This window comes from Bos mutus, chromosome 20 (assembly GCF_027580195.1).
Source record: "Bos mutus isolate GX-2022 chromosome 20, NWIPB_WYAK_1.1, whole genome shotgun sequence".
Taxonomy (NCBI): Eukaryota; Metazoa; Chordata; class Mammalia; order Artiodactyla; family Bovidae; genus Bos; species Bos mutus.
Genome location: NC_091636.1, coordinates 15,641,030 through 15,665,712, shown reverse-complemented (window position 1 = coordinate 15,665,712; position 24,683 = coordinate 15,641,030). Strand labels below are relative to the sequence as shown.

Genomic DNA, 24,683 nt, shown 5'->3' with positions numbered 1-24,683 from the left:
CAACACCACAGTTCAAAAGCATCAATTTTTTGGCACTCAGCTTTCTTCACAGTCCAACTCTCACATCCATACATGACCACAGGAAAAACCATAGCCTTGACTAGATGGACCTTTGTTGGCAAAGTAATGTCTCTGCTTTTGAATATGCTATCTAGGTTGGTCATAACTTTCCTTCCAAGGAGCAAGTGTCTTTTAATTTCATGGCTGCAATCACCATCTGCAGTGATTTTGGAGCCCAGAAAAATAAAGTCTGACACTGTTTCCACTGTTTCCCCATCTATTTCCCATGAAGTGATGGGACCAGATGCCTAGCTGTGAACAATTCCCCTTTCACATGACCTGCTGCTATAAGACCTTCTTTCTTCTGGCTGGTGATAGACAAGGGACTAACTGACACTCTTTCCCAGGAATTTGGGACTGGGATTCTGAGGCAGCCAGTTTGTCTTTCTTCTAGCTGGACACTTGGTTTACTAAGGTAAACCACATCCCCTCATATGGTGGAGAAGCAAAGGAAATGGGCAGTAGAGAGAGAAGAATGCAGATGTATAAGCAAAGAGGAGACACAGAGATGGTCCTCCTCAGACTTCCCATTTCCTCTTACAGTCTGTCTAAATTTCCTGAGACCCCCAGTACCGTCATGACATACTTCTCTTGGTTTAAGCTAGCTGGAGTTAGTTTCTGTTCAAATGGGAAGAAATGGATTCATCAGAGTTCCTGAGAGAGCTGAGAAAGGCAGACAGTGAGAGAATGTGGACTCCGCTGCCTCAGGGGCTGAAAATGGTGGAGAGACCAGCTATGCCTTCTCATCGTGCCCGAGAGAGTTACTAACCTTGTGAAATTCCTGGGTTTATCATGAGACCAGAGAAGACAGTGGGGTCTGAGAACATCCTGGTGTGGTATTCCGTTGAAGCATTGCACAGGGAGGTTGTGGGGCCCAGGCAAAGAGGAGAATGAGGGATGGAGGCAGGACAATTGTGGGGAAGGGATGGACCTATTTCAAGCCTCAGAAGGCAGGTTTAAGCCAAGGTTAATAAGTCTAAGAGAGCAGAAAGGCTTGAGCAGATATCTGGTTTATAATTGAAGTCAGAGGCTTAACTAATATAATACTGCCAAGTTCTATTTATTTTAGTTTTTAAAGTTTATTTTTAATTGGAGGATAATTGCTTTACATGGAGAAGGCAATGGCACCCCACTCCAGTACTCTTGCCTGGAAAATCCCATGGATGGAGGAGCCTGGTAGGCTGCAGTCCATGGGGTCGCTAAGAGTCGGACACGACTGAGCGACTTCACTTTCACTTTTCACTTTCATGCATTGGAGAAGGAAATGGGAACCCACTCCAGTGTTCTTGCCTGGAGAATCCCAGGGACGGGGGAGCCTGGTGGGCTGCCGTCTATGGGGTCGCACAGAGTCGGACACGACTGAAGTGACTTAGCAGTAGCTTAGCAATCGATTTACAATGTTGTGTTGGTTTCTGTCATGCAACAACTTGAATCAGTCATAAGTATACATATGTCCCCTTCCTCTGGATATTCCCTCCCACCCCCCACCCCATCCCACCCCTCTAGGTTGTCACAGAGAACCAGGTTGAGCTCCCTGTGTTATATATACAGCAACTTCCCATTAGCTATCCATTTTACATATGGAAATGTATATATTTCAGTGTTGGTGGGATGAATTAAGATATTGGTATTTTATTTTATTTTTAAAGAAGCAGTGCATGAAAGTATTCTTGTAAAAATCTAAGTTATAAATATACGTGGAGTTAAAAAAAAGGAAAGCACCCCCATCTTCATCACCAAGTATTTAAGAGTGAAATTCCAGGTGGAAGCTGGCCAAGCCCTGAGGGCGCAGTGTCCCTGGCCGCAAGAAGCAGGCGAGAGATGAGCACTGTTCTTCCTCCTGGGGGATGCATTAGCAATGTTTATGGAAGGATTTGCTTTTAGTTAGCATCCAACAAGCATCAAAAAGGTTAAAAAAGGCGCATGTTCAGTTGTGTCTGACTTTTTGCGAGCCTATGGACTGTAACCTGTTGGGCTCCTCTGTCCATGGAATTTTCTGGGCAAGAATACTGGAGTGGGTTGCCATTTCCTACTCCAGGAGATCTTCCTTATCTAGGGATTGAACCTTTGTCTCTTTCGTCTCCTTCATTGGGAGGCAGATACTTTAACACTATGCCACCTGGGAAGCATATGTGAAGCATTATTTGCTATCTCATAAAATACTTTTGTTTATTTTTTGAGAGAAAGGTGCAGGGATTTCTTATATATTCCCTGCCCCGCCCCCCACCACACCTTCAAAGTCTCCTCCATTATCAACATCTCCCACCAGAGTGGTACATTTGTTACAACAGATGAACCTCCATTGAAACATCCTAGTCACCCACAGTCCATAGTTTAAATTCATTCCTGGTGGTGTAGATTCTAAGGTTTGTACAAACGTATAAGGACATGTATCCACCATTACAGGGTCATGCTCTGTGCTCCACCTTTTTCTGCCTATCCCCACTCCCAACCCTTAGCAACCACTGATCTTTTTACTTTCTCCATAATTTTGCCTTTTCCAAAACATCGTATAGTTGGAATCATATCCTGGAGCAGGATTCTCAGCCTCCTCATCTCTTCCCCACAGTGGTATAGGCAAGAGAGAGAGGCCCCTGTGCCCACCAACCTCCGTGGTGCCCCGCTCCTGTCCCCACCCAGACTAGCCCCTGCTTCAAGGAAGCAGGTGGAGCTGCTGCTGCTGCTGCTAAGTCGCTTCAGTCATGTCCGACTCTGAGACCCCATAGATGGCAGCCCACCAGGCTCCCCGGTCCCTGGGATTCTCTAGGCAAGAACACTAGAGTGGGTTGCCATTTCCTTCTCCAATGCATGAAAGTGAAAAGTGAAAGTGAAGTCGCTCAGTCGTGTCCGACTCTTCGTGACCCCATGGACTGCAGCCTACCAGGCTCCTCCGTCCATAGGATTTTCCAGGCAAGAGTGCTGGAGTGGGGTGCCATTGCCTTCTCCGCAGGTGGAGCTAGTGGCGGCTTATTCCCAAAATCCCAGTTTGTTGCCTGGCAACCAAGCCTTTTTCAACTGTTTCTGAGTGAGTCATTGGGAAAGGGACCATCAGAAGTTTGAATTTTTGTCTTTTGACAACTATTCTGATACGGAGTTTTCTCTATACTGATATATTGATTATAGATATATCTCTATATGGAAGGTTTTCCTCAGTTTGAAGGACTGGCCAGTTGGGACTGGCTGGGTGAACCTTTTCATATTTTTCATGTTCATGGGATTTTCATGGCAAGAATACTGCAGTAGTTTGCCATTCCCTCCTCCATAAAGAGGCTGAGCACCGAAAAACTGATGCTTTCAAATTGTGCTAGAGAAGACTCTTGAGAGTCCTTTGGATTACATGGAGATCAAACCAGTCAGTCCCAGAGAAAATCAACTCTGAATATTCATTGGAAGGACTGATGCCAAAGCTGAAGCTCCAATACTTTGGCCACCTGATGCGAAGAGTCAACTCCTTGGAAAAGATCCTGATGCTGGGAAAGATTGAAGGCAAAAGAAGACAGCAGCAGAGGATGAGATGGTGAGATAGCTTCACCAATTCAATGGACATGAGTTTGAGCAAACTCTGGGAGATAGCGAAGGACAGGGAAGCCAGGTGCGCTGAAGTCCATGGGGTCGCAAAGAGTCGGACACAACTTAGCGACTGAACAATAACAACAGGTGGACCTTGTGTTTGTCTAGGGGAGATCTGGGGCATCAGAAAAGTGTTAGCAACCAGCACAGGAGGTATCGCCAGAGTTCAGTTTATTTATTGATTTAAAAATGAATGTTTTAAAAACTAAGACAAACAAAATTTTTAGACAAATATAAATAAATAAAAGCCTCTCTCTTTCCTTGCCCCCAGTCCCAGTGAAAATTTATGTCCCCACTCCTAATTACGTGTCGAAATCCTAACCCCAACGGTGATGGTATTAGGAGGTGGGCCTTTGCAAGATACTTAAGTCATGAGGGAAGAGCCCTTATATTAGTGCTCTTACACAAGAGAGACTTCAGCCCCTTCCACTGTTGAGGACACAGCAAGAAGGAGGTACCAGCTATGAAGCAGGAAGAAGACTCTTACCAGAAGATGACTCTGCTGATGCCTTGGTATCCTTGGGGATGGAAATTGATGATCCTTGGGAGTGGAGGTTGATATTTCTATGCCTCTTACAGCAGGTTTTATTAGATAATATTTCTCACTGAAATGCAAAGAAGAGGAAGGAAAATTTGCAAGATGTGAATGCTATGAGAATGAACTATTTGGAACCCTGGCCAAATTCCTGCATTTGACCTCTGTCCTTTGCTATTCAGAAGTTGGTTTTCCAGCTTTGGCTTCACCCTTCTTTTTTTTCCCCCAGGTATCTGACTCTTGGACATTTTGCATCCGACGCTCTTTTCTACCAGAGGAAAAAGAGGTTTATTACAAGCCAAGCCGTCTTGCCGTTTACTAACCACTGAAGATTTATTATGGCGACGCGCCAGCGCTAATGTACTCAATTCAAGGTTTGGGATTACATGTAAATCTGGGGTCAAGCTAACAACTGAGAATAGAGATGGGAATAAAGATGGGAGGGGAGGAGCAGGGTGTGGCAGAGCAGGGCAGTGGTGGGCGGTGGAGGATGGGAAATAAACAGAGGAGGCTGTGAGGTGACAGTCTTATGGGCTCAGCTGCTGGAATCACCCCTACTGTAGAAACAGTGAGAGTCCTAACAGAAGAGAGGCATTAGTCCCTAATAGCTGGCTGGTAGAATCTGTGAGGCAGTTAGTTACCCAGGCTGGAAATAGGGGGGTTAAAAAGTTGGGAGACGTGAATGAGAGAAAACTCTTGCCCTGCTGAAGAGGGTGGAGGGCTCAGCGCACGTCCTGGGGGTTGTTGTGAATGCAGACTTTCTCCAAGCTGATTAAACGGAATTAACTCCACAGCCTGGGATCTTACAACCTCCTGTTGCTCTCATCTGTCCAGACCCTTGTTCTACCTCTTCAGAGCCTCCTGGAACCCTGAGGAATTTATTAATGAGGTCCAATTACGGGAAATTTCAGGTTTTTAATAAACTTCGGATGCACAGCTGAAGGGCTCGGCTCAACCCCCCTGAGAAAATGTACATTACACAAGATTTCAGATGAACTGCACACTTGATCTCCATACCGATTCTCCCATCCAGCCCTCTCTCCTCTTCCCATCATCCATAACATCTCCGCCCTTGCTCTCCTGTTTCCTTCCCCTCTGGCCTCATCTTCCCTCCCCCAGGTTTCACAGAGCACTGTGGACTTCAGCTGCTCCTTATTTTAAAACCAGCAGAACACATAGAGCCCTGCTAACCGATGGACCTGGTTGGAGTCTGTCCAACCCTCCCAAGCTCTAATTTGTGGCTTTCTTTCCTAGGTGTACTGGAAAGACTTTTCCTGGCCATTTCCACCCTTGGTGACTGCTAGCAAACAATCTTTGTTTCCTCTTTGAGGATATTTTTGAAGACAGATTAGAGGCTTGGGGGAAAAAAAAAAAAAAAAAACACTCGGAATAACTCTTTAAACAGGTTTTCCAAACACTAGAGGAAGGAAACAAAGGAGGTGGGTGGGAGCATCAGCCCTGAATAATGTTCTATTCCTCATCCTGTGTTGCCTGGGGCCCTGCGCGGCTTGGGTTCTCCTCAGCCTGTGGAAACTTTGCGAACTTCCGGGGCTTGGTCTCTGCAGAGGCGGCTCTTCACCCTGGGAGAGACGGGCCCTCCACCAGCTGCTGTGGGAATGGCACATCTGGCATTCCGGCAGCCACTTCCTCTCCAGGGAGAAGCCTGGGCTCCACCCTGTGTGGTTTCACAAAGTGATGCTGGGGCTCCTGGGAAGGGCAGGAGCGGCTGTGAGCTGTGAACATCCTCCCAAACTCCTGTGGGGTCTGCAGGCTCCGCTCAGCTGATTAAACAGTTTGCATCTGGGGCAGACATTTAAAGGGACCATTGCATGGCATGGCCAGATTTTTCATAGAAAGTCCAGTTTAAAAAATAAAGAAAAAAGCAGCAGCATAGAGGTAGACTGGAATAGTGGTCTTCAGAGGTAGTAGCCTCTTAAAGCAGTCCCCATCCACTCTAGTTGGCAGGGATCTCTTCAATATACCTCCATTCTTTTGGTTGCAGGTGACGGGAAAACAACGTGATCAGTATAGATTGAACAGATGAGGGCATTTACCAGCTCCTGAAATCACAGTGGAACTATAGCTCATGTGAAAGTCGCTCAGTCATGTCTGACTCTTTGCGACCCCATGGACTGTAGCCCGCCAGGATCCTCTGTCCATGGGATTCTCCAGGCAAGAATACTGGAGTGGGTTGCCATTTCCTTCTCCAAGGGATTGTCCCAACCCTGGGATCGAACCCAGGTCTCCTGCATTGCCGGCCAATTCTTTACCATCTGAGCTACCAGGGAAGTACAGAAATATAGCTGGGTCTCAGGAATGAATGGAGACTGGGGTGTGCTAAATCGGGGCTGTACTGGTTCTCAAGAGCTGATCATTCAATTTTCAGGAATTTTGTGAGCACAAGCACTGTTAAAAATTAAATTATATAAACTCGTGAAAAAATTGAAATAAACACAAATGTAGTAAATTCGTAAAACTCATCACTTTCTGATAATTTTACTGCTCTTTGCTATTATCTCTGCTCTTGACATTCCTTATATCTATTGTATGTGTCTGGTGGAAACACTATAGAATGGTGAGCTATTGCTCATCCCTTTCCAACTCTGTTTTTCTGTGATGTTAAGTTCGAAGCTTGAAATTGGCCATGGTGGAAGCCTTTGCACCATAGAAATTCTCAAATGCTACAAATCTGGGCTTGATCTACTGCTTTGTTGTTTGTCTAGAATCTAGACTGAAGGATACGCAAATTAAATTTAAAAGTAAGTAACATTTGTAGTTGTTACATTGTGAATGGCATTCAAAAGAATGAGAATATAATTCCTTCCATTTTTGAAATCTATTCTCTGTGGTCTTTGATCTAGGACAGATCTGCACATAGCCACTTACTTGGAACATATATCATTAGTTGTGCCTAGCCGGTAGGAACTTTATTTTTATTTATTTAAAAATTTTTTAAAGTTTATTATTATTATTTTTTGGCCATGCTGCGAGGCATGCAGGATCTTCATTCCCCCACCAGGGAAATTGAACTGGTGCCCCCAAGAGTGGACGCGCAGAGCAGTAACCACTGGGCAGCCAGGGAATTCCTAGAACTTGGTTTTTATTGCCTGTGTTTCACTTGGAGGAGAGACAACCATTATCCTCTCCACTGTAGTGCATCGCTTTTCTTGGTGGTGGGAGAGAGATTTGTATTATCTTGGTGCCTCTCAAATCACACCATTATACTTGTATATAATACCACACCATTATATGTGTCTCTGTGTGTGTATGTGTGTTTATCCTCATTTGGGCTTCCCTGGTGGCTCAGACAGTAAAGAATCTGCCTGAAATGTGAGAGACCTGGGTTTGATCCTTGAGTCAGGAAGATCCCCTGGAAAAGGGAATGGCAACCCACTCCATTTTTCTTACCTAGAGAATTCCTTGGACAGAGAAACCTGGCAGGTTACAGTCCATGGGGTCGCAAAGAGTGAGACACGACTTTCACTTCCACTACTTTTCACATATGCTCATTTATACCATAAACATTTAAAATACACTCATTTAATGCTTAAAACTAAATGCTTTTCTTAGAAGTGTATTGCTTTTCTTGTTGGTAAGAGAGAGACTTGCAGGTTATCTTAAAGAGAAAGTCAAAGTGTTAGTTGGTGACCCTCAAATTCCAAGCCAGTATCTATCTCCAAAGAGTCAGACAGCAAACTTGATGCGTGTATATTTGCTCTCCTTCAGAACCTTCAGCCTGCAGTCTTTATTATCACTATTTTCCACTGATGCTAGTAGACAGACTTCGCCCTCTTTCCCAACTTGGGTCACGAGGAGAGTAGTTCATGAAGTTCTTGTTCAGAATCCTGCTTACAGATAATATTATCTGTAAAGCTCCTTGATGGAGAGCGCTTCGGCTGGGATGGTGTGAGTTCTCCATGGATTGTCCCAGCTGGTGGGGTGAGGCAGGGCGAGGCGGGGCAGGGCGGGGGAGCTGATCCTACGCAGGTCAAGCAACCCAGGACTACTGAAGGGAAGGGGTCACTGAATCCATTACTCTGCAGAGATCAACCCAGTCAATCCTAAGGGAAATCAGTCCTGAATATTCACTGGAAGGACTGATGCTGAACCTGAAGCTCCAATACTTTGGCCACCTGATACAAAGCGCCAACTCATTAGAAAAGACCCTAATGCTGGTAAAGATTGAAGGCAGGAGAAGGGGATGACAGAGGATGGGATGGTTGGATGGTATCACCACCTCAATTGACATGAATTTGAGCAAGCTCCGGGAGAGGGTGAAGGACAGGGAACCTGGCATGCTGCAGTCAATGGGGTCACAAAGAGAAGGACACGACTGATCAACTGAACAATTACAACTCTGCCTCCACACTGTTTCACTGAAACCATTTAAAGGGCAGCGTACAAATGGAAGACTTTAAAAAAACATAATTGTGTTGAAGTATACTGAGCGGCTTCACTTTCCCTTCTCACTTTCACGCATTGGAGAAGGAAATGGCAACCCACTCCAGTGTTCTTGCCTGGAGAATCCCAGGGATGGGAGAGCCTGGTGGCTGCCTTCTATGGGGTCACACAGAGTCGGACACGACTGAAGTGACTTAACAGCATACATTCCAAACTTTATCTCACTCTTTCCTTCTTCTTACTCAGTTTTCCAGGCATATGCAAAAAAAAAAAAAATATTTTGTTTTAGATATTGAAGCTTGCTAAAACTCTCCATCTTCTCTTCTGAGTAAGACTTTTTTTTTTTTTTTTAAATAAAAATGTTTTAAATATCTCCCACAATGATTTCAAGGCATCACTTTTCAGACATTTGGTTTTTGGTTTTATGACAAGTTGCTCAATTGTGTCTGACTCTTTGTGACCCCATGGACTGCAGCATGCCAGGCTTCCCTGTCTATCATAAACTCCTAGACCTTACTCAAACTCATGTCCATCAAGTCAGTGATGCCATCCAACCATCTCGTCCTCTGTTGTCCCCTTCTCCTCCCACCTTCAATCTTTCCCAGCATCAGGTGGGAAATTTTCAAATGAGTCAGTTCTTTGCATCAGGTGGCCAAAATATTGGAGCTTCAGGTTCAGCATCAGTCCTTCCAATGAATATTCATTTCCTTTAGGATTGACTGGTTGGATCTCTTTGCAGTCCAAGGGACTCTCAAGAGTCTTCCCCAATACCACAGTTCAAAGCATCAGTTCTTTGGCATTCAACTTTCTTTATAGTCCAACTCTCACATCCATTCATGACTACTGGAAAAATCATAGCTGTGATTAGATGGACCTTTGTTGGCAAAGTAATGTCTCTGCTTTTTAATATGCTGTCTAGGTTTGTCATAGCTTTTCTTCCAAAGAGCAAGCGTCTTTTAATTTCATGGCTATAGTCACCATCTACAGTGATTTTGGAGTCGAAGAAAAGAAAATCTGTCACTGTTTCCAGTGTTTCCCCATCTATGGGCCATGAAGTGATGGGACCAAATGCCATGATCATTGTTTTTTGAATGTTGAGTTTTAAGCCAGCTTTTTCACTGTCCTCTTTCACTTTCATCAAGAGGCTCTTCAGTTCCTCTTTGCTTTCTGCCATAAGTGTGGTGTCATCTGCATATCTGAGGTTATTGGTGTTTCTCCTGGCAGTCTTGATTCCAGCTTGTGCATCATCCAGCCTGGCATTTTGCATGATGTACTCTGCATATAGGTTAAATAAGCAAGGTGAAAATGTATAACCGTGATGTACTACTTTCCCAATTTGGAACCAATCCATTGTTCCATGTCTGGTTGCTTCTTGACTTGCATACACGTTTCTCAGGAGGCAGGTCAGGTGGTCTGGTATTCCCATCTCTTTAAGAATTTTCCACAGTTTATTGTGATCCACACAGTCAAAGGCTTTGGTATAGTCAATAAAGCAGAAATAGATGTCTTTCTGGAACTCTCTTGCTTTTTGTATGATCCAACAGATGTTGGCAATTTGATCTCTGGTTTCTCTGCCTTTTCTAAATTCAGCTTAAACATCTGGAAGCTCTAGGTTCACGTACTGTTGAAGCCTCCTTTGGAGAATTTTGAGCCTTACTTTGCCAGTGTGTAAGATGAGCGCAATTGTGTAGTAGTTTGAGCATTCTTTGGTGTTGCCTTTCTTTGGGATTGGAATGAAAACTGACCTTGTCCAGTCCTGTGGCCATTGCTCGGTTTTCCAAGTTTGCTGGCATATTGAGTGCAGAACTTTCACGGCATCTTCTTTTAGGATTTTAAATAGCTCAGCTGGAATTCCATCACCTCCACTAGCTTTGTTTGTAGTGATGCTTCCTAACCCCCGCCATTGACTTTGCATTCCAGGATGGCCTGGCTCTAGGTGAGTATTCATGCCACCGTGGTTATCTGGGTCATTAAGATCTTTTGTGTATAGAACTTCCGTGTATTCTTGCCACCTTTTCTTAATATCTTCCACTTCTCTTAGGTCCATACCGTCTCTATCCTTTATTGTACCCACCTTTGCATGAAATGTTCCCTTGATATCTCTAATTTTCTTAAAGAGATCTCTAGTCTTTCCCATTCTATTGTTTTCCTCTATTTCATTGCATTGTTACTGAATAAGGCTTTCTTATCTCCTTGCTATTCTTTGGAACTCTGCATTCAGATGAGTATATCTTTCCTTTTCTCCTTTGCTTTTAGCTTCTCTTCTTTCCTCAGCTATTTGTAAGGCCTCCTCAGACAACCATTTTGCCTTTCTGCATTTCTTTTTCTTGGGGATGGTCTTGATCACTGCCTCCTGTACGATGTCATGAACCTCTGTCCTTTCAGCTTTTGTGACAAAGGGCAGCTCTAATTTTTCTAAAGTTTTAAAAAAAATGATTTGGCCTCAGTGAAATTTTTGTACTTTCTTCCTTGCTGATTTCTCTGAATTTTAGAAAGTTTGTGGTCAGTGCTCCATGGTTTGTTTCTGTTTGTTTCTTGTGTGGAGAGTTCTTTTCTACCCTCAAGCAAAGTATAAGTTATGGAAAGCAAGGATAATAATGTTACTTTTCTGTCCCTTAACATCTGCTAAAGTGCCAGAAAAGTAGTTAACATTCAAAGTGACCTTGTTGATTTGCTGGCTTATTGGCTGCCAGCTGTAAGAACTCTTCTTCTTCTAGTGTCTGGACACTTCTGACATGCCACTTTTCATGAACTGACAATGGGAGAAATCAAATGAAGAAACTTATTAGGATTGTCAACAAAGTAATGGTGTCTTAGCTCTGAGCAATATTCTGAAGTATCTCTTCTGAATGAAATTCTTGACTGTTATATATGAATGTTTAACATCTGTTTTATCTACTCACAAGTTCCCTCAACTCCTGTCCTTACTATTTGGTCATTACCATTGTGGACAAAGAATGTTGCCTGCCATTCCAGTAAACATGAATGTTGCCAACCATTAAGATACAAAAAAGAAAAAGTAAGAAAAAGACTTCTTTAGTCTACTGCTTAAAACTCCATGCTTCCACTGCAGGGGGCAAAGGTTTGATCTCTGGCCTGGGAAGTAAGATCTCACATGCTTTTGGTGTGGCCAAAAGTTTAAAAAAAAATTAGCTACTGCAGCTTCCAGCCCTCCCCACCCACACTAGCGTGCCATGAGGGGAGTTCAGGATGGAGAAAAACCAGAGTGCTGGCCCTGTATAGTAAAGATGTCTTCAGAGGAATAATTTCAATGAGCCCAGACTCTTGCAACTTCCCATACATAGAAAAGCACTAAAATCTTTAATTTGAGATGTCTGCTTTTTTTGTGATTAGCAGTCATCTTTTGATATTTGACTACAGGTTTGTTTGTTTGTTTCAGCAAAAACTCCTATATATCCTGGTTTTCCCCTAGCATCTTTGAAACAGGTTCTCAGAGCTATGTAAGAGGCTGTCTCAGTAATGTCCCTGAATAAAACATTCTCAACTTTTAGGTTGTATGTTTTGTCAGTTGACACCATGTTTTGAATTTGCTGAGGTTCTAAGTAAGAAATGTTACTATCATGGGCTTCCAAGTAAATTTATCAAATTAAAATTTTTTTAAATCCATGGATTAAGGATGACTTTTTACTTTATAACTCATGACTAATGAATAGTTTGGCTGAGTTATGATTTCAGTAGAGTTCAGTACAGTTCAGTTGCTCAGTCATGTCTGACTCTTTGTGACCCCATGGAATACAGCACACCAGGCCTCCCTGTCCATCACCAACTCCCAGAGTTTACTCAAACTCATGTTCATTGAGTTGGTGATGCTATCCAACCATCTCATCCTCTGTCATCCCCTTCTTCTCCTGCCCTCAATCTTTCCCAGCATCAGGGTCTTTTCCAATGAATCATTTCTTTGTATCAGGTGGCCAAAGTATTTGAGTTTCAGCTTCAGCATCAGTCCTTCTAACGAATATTCAGGACTGATTTCCTTTAGGATGGACTGGTTTGATCTCTTTGCAGTCCAAGGGACTCTCAAGAGTCTTCTCCAATACCACAGTTCAAAAGCATCAATTCTTTGGCGCTCAGCTTTCTTTATAGTCTCACATTCAAACATGACTACTGGAAAAACCATAGCTTTGATTAGATGGACCTTTGTTCGTAAAGTAATGTCTCTGCTTTTTGGTCATAACTTTTCTTCCAAGGAGCAAACGTCTTTTAATTTCATGGCTACAGTCACCATCTACAGTGATTTTGGAGCCCCCCAAAATAAAGTCTGATACTATTTCCATTGTTTCCCCATCTATTTGCCATGAAATGATGGGACCGGATGCCATGATCTTAGTTTTCTGAATGTTGAGCTTTAGGCCAACTTTTTCACTCTCCTCTTTCAACTTTCATCAAGAGGCTTTTTAGTTCCTCTTCACTTTCTGCCATAAGGGTGGTGTCATCTGCATATCTGAGGTTATTGATATTTCTCCCAGCAATCTTGATTCCAGCTTGTGCTTCTTCCAGCCCAGCGTTTCTCATGATGTATTCTGCATAGAAGTTAAATAAGCAGGGTGACAATATACAGCCTTGATGTACTCCTTTTCCTGTTTGGAACCAGTCTGTTGTTCCATGTCCAGTTCTAACTGTTGCTTCCTGACCTGCATACAGGTTTCTCAAGAGGCAGGTCAGGTGGTCTGGTATTCCCATCTCTTTAAAAATTTTCCAGAGTTTGTTGTGGCCCACACAGTCAAAGGCTTTGACATAGTCAATAAACAGTAATAGATGTTTTTCTGGAACTTTCTTGCTTTTTTCGATGATCCAGAGGATGTTGACAATTTGATCTCTGGTTCCTCTGCCTTTTCTAAATTCAGCTTGAACATCTGGAAGTTCACAGTTCACGTACTGTTGAAGCTTGGCTTGGAGAATTTTGAGCAGTATTTTACTAGCATGTGAGATGAGTACAATTGTGTGGTAGTCTGAGCATTCTTTGGCATTGCCTTTTTTTGGGATTGGAATGAAAACTGACCTTTTCCAGTCCTGTGGCTGCTGCTGAGTTTTCCAAATTTGCTGGCATATTGAATGTAACACTTTATAATTCAAGGTGCACTGTTTTGTTTTCAAATAGTTGAAAGGACTAAAGCATTTGCCTTCTAAAAATAATCCAAAAAACCCCCATAAAGCATGGTAATACATTCAAGTGTCTAACAAGACAATTTTAAAAGAAGTTTTTTTCAATAAATCTCTGTAACTAATAACTTCATATTTGGTATTTAACAAGGTGATAAAGTTCATGACAGTATTCTCCTTTGTTTATAAATATAGGATATGATGGGATTTGGGAAATTAACCCAAGTGTACTGAAGCAGCACTTCAATAGATCTTTCATACCCATGAATTAGCATTTATGTGAGATAATATTGGACTTGTTCTTATGGAAAACCCAAGTTGGCCTGGGTAGTGTGGGCACTGGATATAGACTTCTTTCACAGCAGGACAACTACACTAGCATTTACTAAGTGCCTACTCTGAGCAGTATTCCCATAAAGCTATTAATCAGATAAAATATTGGTTTCAAAGATCCATTGAAATTAGGATATAAAGGAAGATATGACTTTAATACCAATTGTGTGCGTGCATGTATGTGTGTGTGCTCAGTTGTGTCGACTCTTTGCGACCCCATGGACTGGAGCCTGCCAGGCTTCTCTGTCCATGGACTCTTCCAGGCAAGAATACTGGAGTGAGTTGCCATTTCCTACTCCAGGGGATCTTCCCAACCCAGGGATTGAACCTGAATCTCTTGCATCTCAGATTATTTTTTTAATAACCACTGCACCACTTGGGAAGCCCCCTTATACCAATAAAGTGTAAGTGTTAGTCACTTAGTCATGTCCGACTCTTTACAACCCTATGGAATGTAGCCCACCAGGCTCCTCTGTCCCTGGAATTCTCCAGGCCAGAATACTGGAATGGATTGCTATGCCCTTCTCCAGGTGATCTTCCCAACCCAGGGATGAAACCTGGGTTTCCCACATTGAAGGCAGAATCTTGACCATCTGAGCCACCAGGAAAGCCCCAGTAAGGAAGTATTTATTGAGGATTTACTGTGTACCAAGAACTGTAGTATCACCTTACACTTGTGATTATAGATGAGCAAACTGAAGCTCAGAGAGGTTAAGATGGTTTGTTTAAAGCCAGGGTTTGTAGTCAGGTCTAACTCCAAATCTGAGCTTTCTTTTGCATCTGATTGCCTCCGATGTGACTGAAACCACTATTTCTTGTTCTGATAGGATACTTCTCCCCTTCATTCACTGGAGATGAGATTATGATCTGGGAAGGAGTGTCACTCACAGATATATTGGGTGGAGAGTGAAGAGCTCAGACCTTAGCAAAGGCCAAAATATCCTGTGGATGGGAATTGTAGTTCCTTGACTTACAGGAATTTTGAGTGAATTGGCATTGGTATTTGTAAGAAGTGCTTTGAGCTTTTCAGATGAAAGGCTTTAGGTAAGTATTAAATGTGGCTATTAGAGACTGGCATGGAATTTTATATGAAGGAGAGTGCTTACTAATTAAAAGATAGCTACTCATTTGGAGATTTGTTTTCTAGTTTAATCTCTTATTGGTTCTATAATAAGGACTAGAAAAGTGCCTAAAGTTTTACTACAAAGACTCAAAAGCTAAGTTTGCATGTCCTGGATGATAGACTTAAGGTGCTTAAAATAATAATAATAATAGTAATTATAATAAATCCTGTTTACACCTTGTCTTTGCTTGAAGGGCATCAGAGTCTCTACAAATTTTAGCCTTTAGTAACTATATTTGTTCACTGGCCTATGACTTATCTGAACATCTGAGAACACTTTAGCAATAATAGGAACTGACAGGACCACAGAATTAATTTGACATCATCTCCATTTGGGGAATACCTGTTGGGGAGAAGAGAGGAAAGCTGAAATTTTTTTATGTAGCTTGGGTGGCCACAAATCTTCTAACTCCTTTTATCTTCCTAGCCAATCACGGATCAGCCCTGGAGGGTATTATTATAAAGTCCCCCAGGTTAATGTTTCCCTTTGTCTATTGTTTATTTTTAAATGACCCAGGCAGTGGCTCAGAAAGGAATGCAATTCTCATAAAACATTTTCCCACATTAAACAATTAAAAATTATTTGGAGGTTGGGGAAGAGAGAGAGGGAAAGCTAGAGAAGGAACTTGGAGTTTTAGAGAAACTACTGTAAAAACTTGATTGGTATTTTTCTTTTGTGGTTATAAATAGAAAGTCAAGGACATGTTAAATGCCATGGCCAAGGTTATAGAGTAGATGGGAGTCACTGAACAGGGACAGATATGGACTGATTGGGTCATGATGTACAATAGTACCTGCTTTGTTAAAAGCCATAGTTTGATATTTATTCTGAGACCCTAGCTTCAAAGACTACCCATAGATAGCATCTGCCAGCCTCTTCTTTCTCTCAGCTGTTTCCACTCCTTCTTTTAATTCTCACTTTCACTATTCAAAAAGGCAGAGGGCTCCTCAGTTACCTCCCCATGCTATTAATTAATGTAATGATTAATTACTGCACACATCAAATTAATTAATTGATTAATGTAATGTAGCTGCTGTAATAATCTCACCCCAAATGTATACTGGCTTAAACCCAATAGACTTGTTCTCTTGCTGATGTAAAGTCTGAAACAGATATCCTGATTGATAAGGTTGCAAACTCCAAGCAGTGATGCAGAACTTGAGCAACTTTGTCTTGTGGCTTCACCATCTTCAACATGTGGCTTCCAAAGTCACTGGGCATGAGTACCCATCCTCTAGATTGGAAATTAGCATGGAGGAACACAGCTGGAAGGTCTTCATGTGCCTGGTCTAGGAAAGACCAACATCATTTTGTTTTCCATTAGTTTGGCTACAATTTGGTACATGGCCATACCCATTTGCAAGGGAGTCTAGAGAATGTAGTGTGTTGCATGTTTAGGAAGAAGAAATGGTATTGTTATCTGACTAGAGTGCCTGGCTTAGGCACTTTCTCTTGCTTTAATTCTGGGGTTTCTTTTCATCTTTTTTTCTTAACAGTCTATAAAATGTCACATTGATGACATTATGCTAATTAGATCAGATGAACATGAAGTAGCGTCAGCCATCACCCCAAATGGGCTTTAGGCTGATTCTGCCCCTTAATCTCCAGATGAAATGTAAGCTTCGGTGTATGATCTCTCAAACCCTCTCAAGCTGTCTCACTCCAGTTCTGGGTCCTCAGCCACCATTTAAGTAATACCACTTGCAAAACACTCATGAACTTGCAGAGAAATTTCTCATGTAAGAATCTCATAAGCAATCTGTTGGGTTGTTTGTTTGTTTTTTAAATTTTTGGCCACACTATGAGGCATGTGGGCTCTTAGTTCCCTAACCAGGGATCAAACCCATGCCCTCTGCATTGGAAGTGCAGTCTTAAGCACTGGGCCATCAGGGAAATCCTGTAAACAATCTGAAAGATAGGCATCATTCATGCCTGTTCACCCATATGGAAACAGATCCAGGGAGAAAAGTGACCTTCCCCAAGTCACACAGAAAATACAGGATAAAGACTTCAGCTCAAGTTTATATAGAATAAAGGCTTCAACTCAAAGCCTATCACTCCTGTGAGTTTTTTAGAGCCCTGTTTTTTCCATCTAAACCATCAGTTGCAAGTACTTAATCCTGCTGTCTTCATTTCCCCCACGGCTCCAGCCTTTTCCCTCCTCTGTTGTTTCTGGCAAAAACTTAGAGCTTCTTCATGCCCTGCCGTCATATCTTGAAATTCAAGACTTCGCGGATGGAATGGAATGCCCGTGGAACAAGCGTATGCCGCAAGGCTGAAACTGAAAAGATTTGTTGACTGGTTACTTATTTCTTTTTCTCTAATGTAGGAAAAGTAATGTTTGTGCAGATTGTGGAACTATGGGCATTACATAAATAAGCAGAAAGAGAGATAAATTTAAAAAAATTATCTTACCACTCAGCTAACAGTTTTTGAGTCCCAGCTAGAAAAACTTTCATTTGGAGCTGTGAACAAGTTAAAGAATAAATGAGAGCCTCTGCTCTCAAGGAACTGTAGAATAACAAGGGAGATAAATCTAAGGTCTAGATAACGATGATAAAACATGGAAAATGATAGTGCCAGCAGGAAGCAAGAGATTCACTAGTTACTTCAAATGATGACTAATAGTATACTCAGCTGGAGAGGCCAAGACTGAGTCAGTGAAGGAAGTGAAAAATCTGAACTAGTCTTTACATTCATTAAAATAATTATTAACTTGACAATTAATCTAAGCACAACCTACTGGCCTACTGCTAGATATATGTCAAAGAACATTATATGTGCAGTCCTCCTCTTGAGAGAGTTTATTATCTAGTAAGAAGGAAAGCCACCCCACCAGTGACTACACTGTAAGTATTAATGACAGTAAGGATAAACATTATAAAGTATAAGGTGTAGAAGAAGGAAGAATAGGGAGATACAGCATGGTTTGCACCAAAGGAGTAAGATTTGAATATACTCAGAGGGGGTGTTGAAGAAGACATCAAGATGGAAGGAGGAAAGTTATGAAACTACACAGTTAGACAGTGTCAGCTAGGGTGGAGCGGACAGGAGGACAAGCATTAATACTAGCCTCCCCTATCCCAGAGGCTCCTTGGATGTCTGGAATCTGAATTTGATTTGTTAGAAAGTGAGGAAACCCATGAAGGTTGAGGCAATCAAGGAGAACATGTATGACCCATACTAGAATGAAGCCACATAAGGAGAAATGACACAGCCCTTGTTTTGTCCATCAGATCACTCTGGTCCATGTGAGAGGCAAGACAAGAGAAGATCAGCGGCAGAGCAGGTGGACTCATGGTACCTTTCCGTGGAAATCCTCTCTATGATCCATGACTGAAAGTCCTGTCTATTTGATCAACTCACAACGACAAGTGCTAGAAGCAGGAGCTTTGAAAGTGGGTCAGGAAAGAGCGGGAGGGATGTATCTTCACATCCGTGTAAATCTGCAGATGAAAGGGGAGTGCTTCCCAGCGCATCCCAGGGCAGTGCAAGGAACAGCCAAGAGGAACACTGCTGTTTGTTTTACATCTTGGACAGGACAGAAAGGAGACCTTTCTCTGGACCCTGAATGTTTTTCTTTCTTTGTCTTCCTCAGGTGGAGCAGTTTGGCTGGGCCCACCTGGCTCTGTTCCGCCACAGTGGATATAGCAATTTTGAAGTGAGACTATTTACTCAGTGCAGAGAGGCATGCCCCACCAGAGGGAACATCAGCAGGTCTCCCTGCACAGTTAGTTCTTCCTGAACATCTTCATTAGCAAGATTACACCTGGCACACAGATCCTATCTACTTGCTGCATTCCACCATCCAGATGGTTAACAATAAAGGCAATTATTATGCAGCCGTTAATCTTGTCAGTTACATTTTAACCCAGGCAGTGTGTAAATGGAAGCTCTATCTGCTTCTATATTTTTCCTTTTCTTTCTCTGCCTCCTTTTCCCCCGGAAAATAAAAAGTGATTGCATGCTATCATTTTCTCAACACCATCACCACTTCCATTTTTCCATTTATGGAAACAATCACACCAATATGGAAATTTCTTTAACATAAACATTGATTTCATCTTTCATGGTTTTGTGATTTCTAATGCATACAACACTCTAGAGGGTGACCAGAAAACCAATTTTTTTCTCTTTTTCATAAATATATGATTCCTTTTTCATTTTAAGCTCTCCAGCTGAAGGACCAGATTACTATAAAATACCATCCTGAGTACAATAATCAGTAGAGCAGGCATGTTATTAATGCATGTTTTGTAGAATGTCTGTTTATAAGCAACTATTTCCCATTCATCTTTGTCTAGATAGATGCCACCTAAAGACGGCCTTGTACATTTGAAAACCATAGCAGTTACCTTTTTGGTTAAAGTTGATTAAAGAAAAAAAATGTGAAGAACAGTTCAAGAAGCAATTAGACGTAGAGCTGTTCAGGGCAGACGGTGAAGGGGTCAGAGTTTTTCTTCATTGCCTCTAGCCTTTCTTTTTCTTCCTTCAGTGCCCTTGACCTCTCTTTCCCCTCCTCTTTTTCCAAAACCAGTTCTAGGAAATGACCCATATCAGTTATTTATCCCTTTATGTGAATTAATGAGTCCAGAGAATGCTTAGTCCTGCTTTGTTTACCCTGAAAGCCTTATCTTTACTTATGGAATGAAAGGAATTTCAGGTATTAAATCACAACTCAAAGTTCAAGTTTTCAAGTTCTGTTCACACAGAGGTCTGAAAAAACAATTTCTTATTGGAAACAGGGCAGTTTTTAGCGGGCTCCCATCCCAGACTTTAGAGGTGACTGCTCTCTGCCTTCCCCTTTGTGGAACCACTCTCAGAGAAGAGGGTAGGAGGTTGGGGTGGGGAGGACGAATAGCACAGGGAGATTTCTAACATGCTGTTAGAAATAAGGTGTTTGGAAAAAAAAAAAAAAGAAATAAGGTGTTTGGGACCGTTTCCGGTGAAGCCTCATGAGTTGTCAGTGAAGCAGGAACGTGAAAAAGATTTGTCACGGACCCTTTTTGTCTTTGGGACACAGCAAGAAAATCTCCAGGAGGTGTCCTTGTTCAGGGCAGCCCTGCTACCTCATTCTGGCAAGAAACCCATAGTGAGATCTCGCTTACCTAAATTACCACATTGTTTCCAGAGAGTTGGGAAATTTTCGTGTTGCTGGGCATGAACCTGCAAGCTCATTTTCTCAGATTTGGTCTTGCTCATAGGGTAATACAGTGCGCTTTCTAGAAAAGGGCTACACTTGATGTTTTGTCTCAGTTCTGTCTCTAAACGTGAAAGTGTTAGTTGCTCAGTCGTGTCCGACTCTTTGTGACCCTGTGGATTGTAGCCTGCCAGGTTCCTCAATCCATGGGATTCTCCAGGCAAGAATACTGGAGTGGGTAGCCATTCCCTTCTCCAGGGGATCTTCCTAATCCAGGGATTGAAACTGGGTCTCCCCATTTCAGATTCTTTACCATCTGAGCCACCATGGAAGCTAAGGCTAAGCGTAGTCTAAGGCATTTATATTGGGAGCTCAGTTTTGGTAAAATGGAGTTGACTAGTGAATTACTGAGGTTTCTTTCACCTCCTCCAATAATCTGATGATCTCTAAAGTAAAATTAATTGGTGTAACTTGATATAATGTTATAACAAAATGCTTAGGGTTAGAACTCTGGTAAAATATTAGAAGCCAAAGATGTAAGGGATAGGGGCCATTTTCCATTGATTGTTGCCTCTCAAACTAAAGTGATTCCAGGGTAAAGAGAAGAAACAGAAGCTATTGGTGGCAAATTAATACTAGCTGCATCAGCAATAAGATTGTTCAGAGAAATACTTTTACAAAGGGTAGGAAAGAACAGATCAAATCTGGGAAAGTAAGGGAGAGGCCAGTTTCTTTTAACAACAGTGGTTTGAGCTGACAAACAGCACAAGCTCTTCTTTGGTGAAATGATTAAACTGAGACATGGGAGAGTTCCCTGAAAAACCAAGTCATAAGTCAGCACCAATCAGATGGTGCTGAGTATTCATGAGTATTTATTTCATGGCTGATCAACTGTTTGAAAAGTACTCTTAGCAGTCTAGATCTTCAGGTTAATGGCACTGGATCTCATGAAGAAGTGGAAGGATCATAGACAGAAATTTAGAGAAAGCTAATGATTTCAGAGTATATAAGGATTTTGGTCTTCAGTACTATCATGGATACATTCTTTAGTAGCGCCTCAGGCTAAAGAATGGTGTTAGTGAATCCGAGGTCCAGTGTGGAGGTCCATGGGCCAGTCTTATCTTATTCAGTAAGGATTGACTAAATCTCCCGTGTCCTTAGGATTTTCCCAGGGAAGACAGAATGAAAGACAAGATACATTCACAGCATTGGAGGAATGCAGAATTTAGAAGAGACTGCAAAAAGACACTTAGAGTGGGTAACAGGCTTGGAAAATTTTACCCTTACAGTTAAAGACTGTATCAGCCTTGATAAGCCACCTCAAGAATAGAAATTACAGGAGAGACTGAATGGGTCTGTTGGGTCACAGTCAACTTGTCATCACTCCAGAGCTTGTGTATTTGAGGGGTGGGGTTGTTTGGTGACATCAGTCCATACATAAAGACTCATGCATATTCTAGTCAGAATGTTGATGGCTATTTTTTTCTCATTAATGAAGATAAAGATTTAGTGATGAAATGACTCTAGCAACTGGGTCCAAGTTCCTCCAACTTCTAAAATGACCAAATAAAGATGAGAAAGGGATTCTATGACTAAAAGTGACAGAAATCTGTTGATCTGCCAATATTTATTGAAAATCTATTCTGTGAAAGGCCATATGCCAGTTTTTGGATTCCTTCTATGCTCTCGACTCTCATAATCCTGAGATTTTTGAGCCGTGTATTCTGATGCTCAGAAAGATCTGCCCATGGGCTGTAGCATAGAGTTGCATTGGCTTTTCAAGCACAAGCTGGTTTTAGAAGTCAGACAATTGATGGAAACTTGCATCCCCTCTCAGTGCCCCCTTACCAGCAGGCAGGGCTGTCTTTTTTTTTTTTTTTTTTTTTTTTGCCAACCTGGAGTTCTGTAGTTAGCAACTTAAGAAGGTGTAAGTGTATTTGGAATATCTCCTTCTCTTTTTCCTTCCTATCATCTTTATAGGTGAACACTTGTAAAAACACACACACACACACAAAAAAAATCCTTGTATTTTACAAGTATGTTTAAAAACTATTAATAGTTTATTAAGTTCTTTTTTAAAACATTGTGACCAAGTTTCATTTATTCCAAGAATTCTATTATACATAAATTATCACATTAACCAAAAAAAAAAAAAAAAGAGAGAGAGAGAGAGAGATAAAAAATCCATATGATCATAAGAATAAATGTGGGGAAAATTGACAGAAAAAAATAGCACCTATTCTTGATATAAACTCCTCGGGAAACGAGAAATAGAAAGGAAGTCCTTAACTTGATAAACAGCATGTACAAAAACTACAGCAACATCATGCTTTGTGGGGAAACATTGAGTGTCTTGGGTTAGGGTCCTCAGAATTAGAGATTGAGATAGGGAATCCTGAATGAGAGTTTTCAGGAGAAACTTGACAGAAAGGGAAGGAAACAGGATAGGCAGGGGAAAAGGTTGGACAAAGATGTTCTTTCAGCTAATGCTAGCCTCAGCTCGTGAACAGGGAACTCTGAAACACCAATAGCACCACAGAGTTAGGTTGAGGTAAGGAGGCAGGTCTTCTTGGTCCCCCGTATCTGTGAGTCTTTGGCTGCAGCCCACTTGAGGGCTAGGCATAACCTCCCACATATTTGTGTCCAAGTGGTTGCCACTTGTCAAGGACAATTCTCAAGAGCAAAGTGCAGCTGTGAGCTGATAGCAGCCCTTCCCCCTCCAGCACATGGGAGAAGGTGCTCCTGCCCAGTAAATGGGGTCTGGGTGGAGCACCAACAGAGTTTACTCGATTGACTTTTTATATTAAAGATAACTTCATCCACCTGAAGCTAGGAAAACCTTAATTTTAACTATTTCTGGGGTTCTGCTTGTTTCTCAGGTTAGTATCATTTTCTGTCTTTAGAACTTCCCTAAACATTTTCTGTAGTGTAGTTCTGCTGGTAACAAACTTAATTTTTCCATATTTGAAGAAGTCTTCCTCTTTCATTTTTGAAGTAAGTTTTCACTGGGTATAAATTTTGGGTTAATTGTCCCCCTGCAACCCCCATCCCCTAGCCCAGCTCAGTATCTTAGAGGTATCTCTCTTCTGGCTTGTGTAGTTTCAGATAAGAAGCTTACTGGCATTCTTATCTTTTCTCTTCTGTATGTACGGTTTCCTTTTTCTTTGACTGTCTTCAAAATTTTCTCTTTATATTTAGTTTTAATCCACTTGATTATGATGGGTCTAGATGTGTGTGGGTGGTATGGGTTTTCCTTCTCTTTCTCTTCTTTACTTTGTTATTTTAATATGTATTTTGGTGGCAATCCTCTGAGCTTCTTAGACCTGTTGCTTATATATTTCATGATCTGGAGGGAAATTCTCAGTCTTTATCTCTTCAAATATTTTTTATACCTTACACAAGTTAGACCCATAGTTCTGATGGCTCTATAATTTTTGCTTTTCTTCACTCACTTTTTGTCTCTTTGTTTTTGTTTGGGTAGTTAACCATTTTTTTTAAAGTATAATTGACATATAATATTATATTCATTTCAGGTGTACAATATAATGATTTGATATTTGAATATATTTAGAAATGACCACACATGGTTACAGTGTTTCATTTTCTTGTGATGAGAGTTTTAGGTCTATTCTGTTTGTAACTTTCAATGCAAACAGTATTATTATTTTTTTTTTTTTAAAATATTGAAGTGTAGTTGATTAACAGTGATGTGTTAGTTTCAAATATACAGCAAAGTGATTTCATATATATATATATATATATATATATGCATATACACGCTTCTTTTCAGATCATTTCCCATTACAAGTTATTACAAGATATTGTGTATAGTTTGTGTGCTCAAGAGTAGGTCCTTGTTGCTTACTTATTTTATATATAGTAGTGTGTATATGTTAATCTCGAACTCCTAATTTCTATCTCCCCCCACTCCACTATCCCCTTTGGTAACTACAAGTTTATTTTCTATGTCTGTGAGTCTATTTCTGTTCCATAAATAAGTTCATTTGTATCACTTTTTGATTCCATATATAAGTGATACCATATGGTATTTGTCTTTGTCTGATTTACTTCACTTAGTATGATAACCTCTAGGTTCATCCATGTTGTTGCAGATGGCATTATTTCATTCTTTTATAACGGCTGAGTGATACTCCATTGTATATTTGTACCGCATCTTCTTTATCTGTTCATCTGTCAGTGGACATTTAGGTTGCTTCTATGTCTTGGCTGTTATAAATAGTGCTGCAGTGAACACTGGGGAGCATGCATGTATCTTTTCGAATTGTGGTTTTCTCTGGATATATGCCACAGCCTGGGATTCCTGGATCATATGGTAGCTCTATTTTTTAGTGTTTTAAGTAACCTCCATACTGTTCTCTATAGTGGCTATACCAATTTA

General features: G+C 41.4%; 1 long non-coding RNA gene across 1 annotated transcript in view; it reads left to right on the top strand.

Moving 5' to 3' along the window:
- The window catches only part of LOC138984231 (uncharacterized), a 55,305-nt gene that overhangs the window by 25,182 nt on the left and 5,440 nt on the right, over positions 1–24,683 (top strand). Inside the window, exon 2 of the long non-coding RNA XR_011461500.1 lies at positions 4,395–4,539. This is a non-coding gene — a long non-coding RNA (uncharacterized lncRNA). The remainder of the gene's footprint in view (positions 1–4,394; positions 4,540–24,683) is intronic.